At 34.6% G+C, this 10,485-nt stretch overlaps 1 long non-coding RNA gene across 1 annotated transcript; it reads left to right on the top strand.

Annotated features, from left to right (window-relative positions):
• The first annotated feature begins 1,359 nt into the window (after window positions 1-1,359).
• On the top strand, window positions 1,360-5,214 carry LOC130461079 (uncharacterized). Its single transcript, XR_008921402.1, has 2 exons — window positions 1,360-1,891; window positions 4,974-5,214. It is a non-coding gene; the product is annotated as an uncharacterized lncRNA (long non-coding RNA).
• Window positions 5,215-10,485: the final 5,271 nt, after the last annotated feature.

The raw sequence follows: 10,485 nt of genomic DNA, 5'->3' as shown, positions 1-10,485 counted from the left end.
CCAAAAATCCAAGATAAAATTCTATAATTCCAACCAATCTCATGTAAACCCCCCATAATATAATATCCCAGAATGTAAAAGTAATTTTCCAAACTGGACCACACTTTCAGCACAACACCCACTAACCAGGATTTCGAACCCACTAATGTTCCAATTCGAAATGTTCCAATTCGAAATCCTGGTTAGTGGGTGTTGTGCTGAAAGTGTTGTCAAGTTTGGAAAATTACTTTTACATTCTGGGATATTATATTATGGGGGGTTTACATGAGATTGGTTGGGATTATAGAATTTTATCTTGGAATTTTGGAAAAAGTTGACAACTTGTAGGGTCTCTGCTCCAATTATCATTCGTTAATTATGCTCGTTAAGTTAAACTTGTAGGGTCCTCTACACCACCCGATGTGGTACCAATTGCGAAGCATTGTTACTGTGGTTTCGTTATGTCCACCATCAGAGCATGGACAAATGACAATCCAAGGAGGAGGTTTGTGGCATGTCCTGACTACGACCCTGAAACAGGCAGAAGGGGTTGTATTTACTTCCGATGGGTCGGACGTGAAAGATTCGACTTCTTAGCAGACACAAGTCATTCACAATTTGGTTGCGGATAAGGAAAAACTTCAAGGAGATCTGGCTTCGTACAAAGGGAACATTGTTGAAGCAAATACCACTGCTCGGAAGGTCCAGACGCAGTACATCATGCTTAAGATGCAAAGATCGGGAGGAGGATTAGGGTGTTGGATATTTGTGCCCTTCATCTGCACTATAGTAGCTTTATCAATAATGTTGTGTTTGGGTTAGGGTTTGGGTAAGGTTTAAGTCATAAATTAACTCTAAGTAATTATAGGTGTATTTATGTAATGGTACTTTTAACCTTTAAATTGTACTTTTAACCTATAAATGGTACTTTTAACTTTAAATGACACTTTTAAACTTTAAATGGTACTTTTAAACTTTAAATGGTACTTAAAATTTTAACATGGTACTATTAAACTTTAAATGGTACTTAAAATTTTAACATGGTACGTTTATATTATTTAGTAAATGGTGCATTTTAATATTAAATGCTACCATGTAACATCTAAATGGTTCATTTCTTTAATATAAATGGTACTTTTTATATTAAATGGTAATTATACATCACTCAATTGTTTTTGAATGTCTTTTTCCAATGTTTTGTAGATTTTCACGAATTTGCACGGGAACATATTCCCAATACATGCAAGCAGAATCAATTTGCACGGGAACATATTCCCAAGACATGCAGAAATAGTGGTTCCCAATACATGCAAAAACCATCTATTCGTTGGTCACACATGCAAACAATGTGATATGAATTGGGTCTCTATTTCCAAGCACCACTGCATGGGTGTCAAGGTCCAGGTGTAATACATTGGATAAAATACACAAGTGTTACATATTTTTATATATATCAACCCTCTCACATAATCACATTACTCCATATCAGTATCAAACAACAAACCCTCCACATCTTAACTAAGAATATTAGTATCAAACAGCAGAGTCCTCTACCGTAGGTGACGGAGGTCCCGAAATGCTAACAATTGGTGGAATCGTCACCAGAATAGCACGCCGAGTTGGTGTTAAACCCGATACAATCACTAGAGAACTTATGCCTCCATCTCGACCATTAAACCTGAATGCCATCGAATATATATCCTACTTTGAATATAGTTATGGACCGTACGGTGGAAAGATCACGTGGCTAGTTAACTCTAACCCGTACTATGCACTCCCGGACGATGAATTCACTGGTGTGTGGCCTAGCCGTAGTCTAACTCCACCACCTAATCTTGTATGTTACCGAAATAGATTAGAGAATGGTGAGTATTCTGGAGGTGGTCGTCCATAAGGATGCGTAATTTCAATGGTAATTTCAGTATGTTTCCTTTTTTTCTCTAAATAATTGTTCTCTTTTTTTATGGTCAAGTGGTATTAGCAAATTTTTCTCTAAATAATTGTACTCTTTTTTAATGGTCAAGTGGTTATTAGCAAATGGTCAAGTTCTGTTAGTTATTAAATGGCACTTTTTATTTAACAAATGGAACTTATTATCATCAAATGGCACTTATTATTATCAAATGGCACTTATTATCATCAAATGACACATATTATTATCAAATGGCACTTATTATTATCAAATGACACTTTTTATTAGTCAAACTAGTGTGTGGCCCGGGCGTTGCTCCGGGTTTTACTTTTAGTAGGGTTTAATTTTATGTAAAAATGTACCCATTTTTTAAAGATTGTATTTTACATTTATATTGGAAAATATAACATACATTATAGCTAGTTAAGATGGTAAGAAGTGAATACAACTTATCATACCTACAAACATGGCCAAGACACAAAACCAATATATAATCACCTACCATTTACTAATCATAACAAACAGCATTTTATACCAACAACAACATCAACCAAGGAATACATATATTCACCCTACCATCAACCAAGAAATAATTATAATCAACCTACCTTAACTAATCACAACAAACATGATTTTAGTTTGAATTGAAACAAGAACTGACCTGCAAACAGCCTCTGTCTTCAAGGGGTCATTGTACATTACCTTCACCTTCGTGTGTTTTCGTTCAACATCTTTCCTCCAACGCCGAAGTATATATTTTCAGGGACTTCTGTTTGATTATTTAAATCATATACAACCATCATGTGCCTACACATGATCTCTTGGCATTCAAAGTGCTTGCACTGACAACTTACTTCTTTGGTCACATAATTATAAGTCGCAACGTAATTTATCTTACGTTGCGTTAGGATCACCTTCCTAGAGTATTTAGATTTAACCCAAACCCTATCAGCAAGCTTATACTATTCCACGGCATCATCCAACATCTTCCTACCAAGACAATTGACATAAAGAATTTTCGAACATTCTCTTTGAACCTCGTTGAACTTAGCATCAGTATAACATTTCTGGAAGACAACTTCAATTGGAAAACCAGTTACAATTTGCCTTATATTTCTCGACGTGCTTTCATCGGCCTTACTTTCTGCATTTTCTCTACCCTCCATTGCTTCGCAGTACGACTCGGCAAACTCATACAAAGGCGTATGTTTGTGTAATACCCCGATATTTTATGATTTCGTAAAATATATTTTATAGCGAAAAATGATGTTATGAGTATTATTAATTAATTATTTTCCATTTTTAGTTAGTCTCTTTTAATATTTTCGAAAAGTTTTAAAACGCTATTTCAAATTTAGTAGGACTTTTATTATGAGCAACTATATATATTACGTTAACCCTAAACTTACTTTCAAAAACTTTGAGGTAAGCCGTTGTCTCTCTTTTAGTGCGCTGCTTGCGCGAGAACCCATTATACTCATATTTTGCCTAACTATCTTTCTCAATCACTCTTGATATTTTGATTATAATCAAAATCAATTACTTTCGTATGATAAAACACAATCTCCTCTAATCTATCTATTTGTTATACTTACTCCGTCTTTTAATACTCGCAACGTTTGTTAGTTTCACGCATGCCGATACACAACTTTAATCATTTATATCTTAAATTCTCTTTATGCAAAAATTATAAAAATTGATATTTTGAAAATACACATTGAGACGAATCTAACAAGATCCCACATGACTACGTTTTATCTTATATAAAAAACACTACGAATGGTCAAAGTAGATTATATGAATAGTGGCAAAAGTCCAAACATTGCGAGTATTAAAAGACGGAGGAAATACCATATTATCCGTGTCTTACATTTTTTTATTGAGCAAATAAATTAAGCTATTTCCAAGCTGATCCAATGAGCCGCGCATGTATGCATGCTCTTCCATACTAGTTTCGGTGTTCGATTATGTATAATTCATCTCGAGAAGTAATCACGTTCACCTAGTCGATCGAGTTTTTCAAATATATATTAATTACACTATGTTTGAAGTATATGCGTAAATAAATTGTTAATGATGCATGTGATGATAATTCAGATGTTTTGCATTGCGCTTCTAAATGCTTATTATGTTCATCTGTTATTGGAATTTTTATATGGTACAGAGTTGTTTTTATGGTCTTATAATTGGAGGATTTTTACAATAGTTGTTGTTTTGGAGTGCATTACTATAGTATAGCGAAGGTATATATAATTAAGGATTTAGTTTAGATAGGAATGAGTTGTTGACAACTTTGGCAAAGTACTTATTTATGCGTAAAGAATTTCTTAATGTTATGCATGGAGTACTGACTTGATTAATATATGGGAGATTAAAATTAATTATGTTGAGAAGAATTTAGTTATTTAAACAAGGTCGAATATTGTTTAACTTTGGGACCCCGTGCCATATTGTATCTAGAATGGGTATTAATCAGATTGTGAGAAAAGTTTGAGAATAATTGTTATATTATTGGTTTGAGGCTCAGCGTTGTAGACCGTAATCCTTGGCATGTTGGTAAGGAGATAATAACCATTAGTAGAGGAGCAAGATACAATCTTTATTTTTCTTAATCTCCCCAAAGGTGGGATTTGGTCCAAAAGTGGTCTTGACTCAGAGAGTCTTTCTAGTAGCTATTGAGAGTTTCAAGTTTTTATACTTGTTGGTTTATTATTCGAATTACCCATGTCCAAGGCTAGGTATATGACAAAGAGAAAATATGGCACCTATTGGTTGAAGTAAGTTTAGTAGACGAAAGGATCATATCAAATATATTTGAGGTTCAATTGAAGAGAAGACTTATAGAATTTATAGAGTTTGGGGTTAGTTTCATCTTTGGGATCATACTTGAAATGTAGTTTCAAACTACATTGTTTACATGAGCCTTTATTATTCTATATTAGTATGTTTCTGTTTGTAACAGGTGATTACTCAGTTTTTTGCTGACGTGTGTGTTTATTTGCTATGTGTGTTTGCGGCCATGTCTTTTTCTTATGGTGGCCCTGCGACGATCCTTTTGGAATTTGTCCTCTATGGTGAGCAGTCAAAATGACTGGAGCAGATTGATCGTGAAAGATTGCAGTTAGATGTTAAAGGAGTTCAAGTGTTACCGTTTAGTCTTTTATGACAGTTGTACAGTTGTAAATAGATCACCTAGTAATTGAGTTGTAATAGTTTGAGTTTTGTAAGCCTTAGCACTTGACAATGTGGTCAAGTGTGGCGGTGATACCTCCGATTTAGGTGTAAGCTTCCGCAATTTTTATAAAGTATATATATTATTCTTATTTAATTGAAGTTAGTAAATCGGGGGTGTTACAGTTTGTCAACATAACAATCAAAAAAACTGTTAATGCTTTCAACCCGTTGTGTCGTCTTCATTCCAGCCCAGAATAAATGCTTCAAATACGCAGGTACCCTCATATGCCTTTCCGCGTACATATCTACACACACACACCATAACTAAATTAATTCATTCCAAATAAATCATTCCAAAATACACTGAAACAACACACTGTCCTTTCTTCTTTTTGTCAGACCACAACTGAGGTTGTGTGTTACAGATTGATCGGATCAAACTGATCATTCTGTGTGCATTTCAGATTGATCAGGGTGGGTGCATTTCATTTCAACATACCATGATCAGTTTATGAGAATTAAGGTTGCCTAAACATATACTTATACTTAAGGTTGCATAAACATATACTTATGTTTGTGAGAATGTGATAAGCAAAAAAGGGTTGCAAGCAGACTTATGTTTATCATTATGTGATCTGTGATCCAAAAAAAATGGTTGCAAGCATAACAGAATCTCACAATGACCTTATAATGGTTGAAAGCATGGCCAAAAATCTAAGAGAACTTAGTTTCCAAGCATACTAACCTTCAAGCCAAACAGATTCAATCTTTGACAGGGTATACCGCTCCATCACAGTTGCCCAATTCATTTCAAATTCATCAGCATCAAGACTATCATAAATCGCATGCTCCAAATCTTCCTTCAAATCAAGGTACTCTTCATTCTTTCCGAGCTTCTTACAAAACTTCTGCGTAATGTGCCATACACACCACCTATGACATGATTGACTCATGGTTGACCTTAAAGCCTTCCCCATATCGGCATCCTGGTCGGTCAATATCTCAATGGGCGCTTTACCTCCCATGCACTCCAACCAATGACCAAATATTCACTCAAAGGTGTCGGCTGTCTCACGAGATACCAAAGCACATCCAAGTAATATGCTTTGCCCATGGTGATTTACACCTACAAAATTCGCAAATGGCATTCTATATTGATTGGTCAAGTAAGTAGTGTCAAAGCATACAACATCACCAAACTCCTCATACGCCGCTCTACTACGAGCATCAACCCAAAGAACATCTAGCAAGCGCCCATCGTCAGCTTGCCTAAACACGTGAAAAAAATCAGGACTATCGTCTTTCATCTTCTCAAAGTAAGTAAACATCGCCCTAGCATCTCCCCCTTTCGACTTCTCCTTTCTCGGTTTAGCAGCGTAATCATGAAGATCCTTCTGCGAAAAGGGCATGTGCGCTTTACCACTCCTCTTGGTTGACATCAAATTATACACTTGATTTGGCCGCAACCCAGCCTTCCTACACACCTCAAATTCCGGACCTACGTGCGGATTATCTTCAATGAACTGCTTCCGGAAGGCAGCAATTGCTCGGGACTTACCCGGGGTTGGGTGGTGATTTGCATGTCCCATGACTGATCTACGTATAACTCACTGCCCTATCTCATTTACACTAGTAAAAACATGAACGGGACATTCACATTTCTTTGACTTGCGTACACCACTGCCAACAAGAACCAGCAAATCAGAACCTTCATCACAACTGACCTTCCGCCAGGGCCGGCTATTAGGGGGTCTAGGTGGACATACAGAACAGGGCCCCGAAATTTTTGGGGCCCAAAATCAAAATGCTGGTTGATTTAAAAAGAAAAACCTTTTAAAAAATAAAGCCCAGCTTCCTTCTTCCCCAATTCTCGTGAAACAAGGAAGTAAACTCTTCACATTTTTTCTCCAACTTCTATGATTCGGTTTCCGATGAAGGAGTAATTAATTATCTCTATTATAACTCTCATAGAAATTATCCATCCATAAATAAATGAATTGTTTCTCTAATTTTTTTTTTTTTTTTCCAATAACTCAACAATGAACAAATGTTTCATTTTTTTTTTACTGTATCATTCTTGTTATGGAAATTATAAAGTAATTTCTTTTGGACTACGAATGCTAAGCATTCAATGCTTGTTGGGGAAAAGAAATCAAATTTGTAGGAAACAAAATCTCAATTCAAATCTGAAAGAACTCAAATCCGACTTTGCCGTGAACAAATTGTTCTACCTAATCTTATGCTTAATTATAATACATTTGCTAGTTGAATTTTCATATTACTTTGTACTTCGTACTATATTGCAATTGTCGTTATATTGAGTTTTCATGTACGCCTTCTGAAATTAGGAAATTAGATTAAAGTAAAACTGAAGAGTTAATATTATGGATCATTCCTAAAAGAATGTCAACTATTTGTTCCTAATTTATTTTGGCAAATCTTTGAATATTATTATGAAAGAATATCAAATTTGTGTTATTGGTACATGTTATGCTTGAATAATGTGACTTTAAGTCACAAATGTAAAAAGAGTGTTAGATAAAATAATTGATTTTGGGTCCATACTAATATTATTGTGGACCAGGTCCACACAAGTATAATCCTATTATGTTTATAATTTTAATGTCGTTACTAAGTGTCTGTTAAAATTTACACAAGGGCCTAATTTTATACTCAGCACAGGGCCTCCGAATTGTCGGAGACGGCCCTGCCTTCCGCTTCCTTTCAGGAACACCATAGCACTCACAAGTCCACATAAAATTACGCTTATGTTTAACTACTACTCCTATTTCAGACCCATCCTGTTACAAGCTATCGCAAGTACATGTCTTCGACGAACCACAATGACGAACAAAACAAAATCCCTTTTGCCTCCCATACGCCTTCAGATGAGTATCAATCCCCTCCCAATCAGGGAAAATAATACCCTCCTTCACTTCGGGCACTTCCTCTTCCTCCCCATAGGAAGTCACTACCAAGTTCTTGGAGGGAGTTTTGAAACCATCACCCCCATCCTAAATTTAAAAACACATACAAAAATTTTCATTCGCATTGAAGAACAACAACTGTCAATGCATATTTTCATTTTCGTGAACATTAAATGGCAGATTAGAATTAACTTGCATAATAAAGAATAAACAGGTTCATAATTCCACTACCATCAACTTTAATCCTAACTACCATCAACTATAATGCTAACTGCAATCAATTATAATCCTAACTAATCATACCTAACTATTAATCATTAATACGGAGTAATAAATAAACATTCGAGTATTAATTAACTAATATTACATAATAAATATTCAATAGACATATTTATTATTCAATAAACATGGGTATTATTCAATAACTTTCATTACTTCGGTTCTGATTAAACACGAAATTTCATCAATTTCGTCAATTCTAACCACATAACTACAGCATAGATATCATAACATAGAAATCAGAACATTCATAGCTTTTATTAATTCGATCCTAATTAAACACGAAATTTCATCAATTTCTTAAATTCAAACCAAATAACTAAAGCATTGAAATCAGAGCATGGATATCAGAGCATTCAAATCGAACTAATTAAACAGGAATTACACGAAATAAAATACCTACAAAACCCTAAATTTCCGAGAAAAACAATAAACAAAGCCTCCATTTACCTCAATCGGATCTTGTTCGTCATCGGAACACTGAGATTCCCACCTCCATTCATAAGGCCCCTCTTGGTCGTTTAGTAAACGCCCGAATTCTGGATCTATTTCCCTCAATTCTTCGGTGGTTAACCACTAAGACAACTGGACAAGAAGGGTAAGAATCAGAATCATAGGTAACATTGAAGTATTTTGCAATACACTAGCAGAAGTTTTTATTATACTTGGACACCATGCATAGGTGATTAGGTGTATGCAAATAAACTTTTGTAAGAAATAAACAAATTGGCCCGTAATAAAGCTAAAATTGAGTACGTTAATGGGATACGTAGTATTAGTCATGTTGACTGCGTATATACTAACAAGAGTTGCATTGGGGGCACGTAGATATTGTTGATCTCCTTATTTGCCCTTTGCATTTTGTGAATTTGTTGTTTATTTTTTCACCTCAAATCTCCTAATTTTTTTTTTTTTTTTATCTGAATTTACTTTAGATGAAGAAAACCACCGGCCCCTTAAAATGAGTTCGGTAAATATGTTGTAGTCGCAAATTAAGAAGATTAATATGAAATATTTACCTTGATTGTTAATCCGTCGCTCGATTTCCTTGACATATCTTGAAACACATTTATTAAGACCTTGCATGATCGATTAAATATACGGAGTATCTCATTTCTTATAGTATGCGGTAAGAATATGTGGTTAAAGTTTGAGATTTTGACCCAAAGGACAGTTTTTTTAAGCAAAGGGTATATGTAGGATTTTGACCCAAAGGACCGTTTTTTTGAGCAAACATGATTTTAAATTTTGCAAATTTTCTATTGTAGATATAATGACTAACAACCAACAGTATATACTTCATTAATTAAACAATGACATACTTCGTATATTGCATGGTTTCCAAGTGGTTAATTGGCCGGGTATTAATAATAATATGCAATCAGTTGATCTGGTCATGTCTTAATTTTCAGTGTATACCATTGCATGCTTTGAATTCCCTCCTTTCTTGGAATCATTTCAGACGTAAACATGCATTGGCTTTGTCTTTAAGGCTTTAATTAACTTAGCAAAACCAAACAAAAGCAAAATGCATGCAATTAGCTTGAAATCATCACAATATTATTAAGCATTTATTTGTAAATTTATACTCCGTAATTCCGTATGTGAAAGTGATTTCATTTTCTTTGTGGCTTCTACAAATTGATTAAGGAGGAGATTGACTCATTGAAGATGCGCGATGTGTGATAATTTATTTAGTCGTTACAATATTTATCCACGAAAGTTTTGTCTGGCCCCGCAGGACTCCCGCTACTTACAAGATTGATGTTTTTGCTTTTAGGCCATTGTAAGGAGTAATTTCTTTTCGAGGTCGGCGAGGCGGCATGATGTGATATGTGAGCAAACACATCACAGTGTTAAATATGTACCATTTATTTAAAATAGGGTACCATTTCATTAAAAGAATAGTACCATTCCGTTAAACAAAGTACAATTTCGATAAAAACATGTACCATTTCGTTAAAAAGAGTATCATTTCATTGAAAGTAGAGTATCATTTCGATTAAAACATGTACCATTTCATTAATTTTTTTTTTTGTTATGTTTTTACAAAAACATAACAGCATGCGATTTTGACTTCCTCCTTTCTCCATCCAATATTCTTATTTTTCACAAAAATTAAGGAATTTGAAATACGGTAAAATGTTATCAATTAATGGTGTTGTACTTTTTTTGAAAAGTATATACTTCATCCGTTCCACAAATACGAAGTAT

The sequence above is a fragment of the Spinacia oleracea genome, chromosome 5 (assembly GCF_020520425.1).
Source record: "Spinacia oleracea cultivar Varoflay chromosome 5, BTI_SOV_V1, whole genome shotgun sequence".
NCBI lineage: Eukaryota > Viridiplantae > Streptophyta > Magnoliopsida > Caryophyllales > Amaranthaceae > Spinacia > Spinacia oleracea.
The sequence above is the reverse complement of the archived record's forward strand: the minus strand, read 5'-3'. Positions and strand labels throughout refer to the sequence as shown.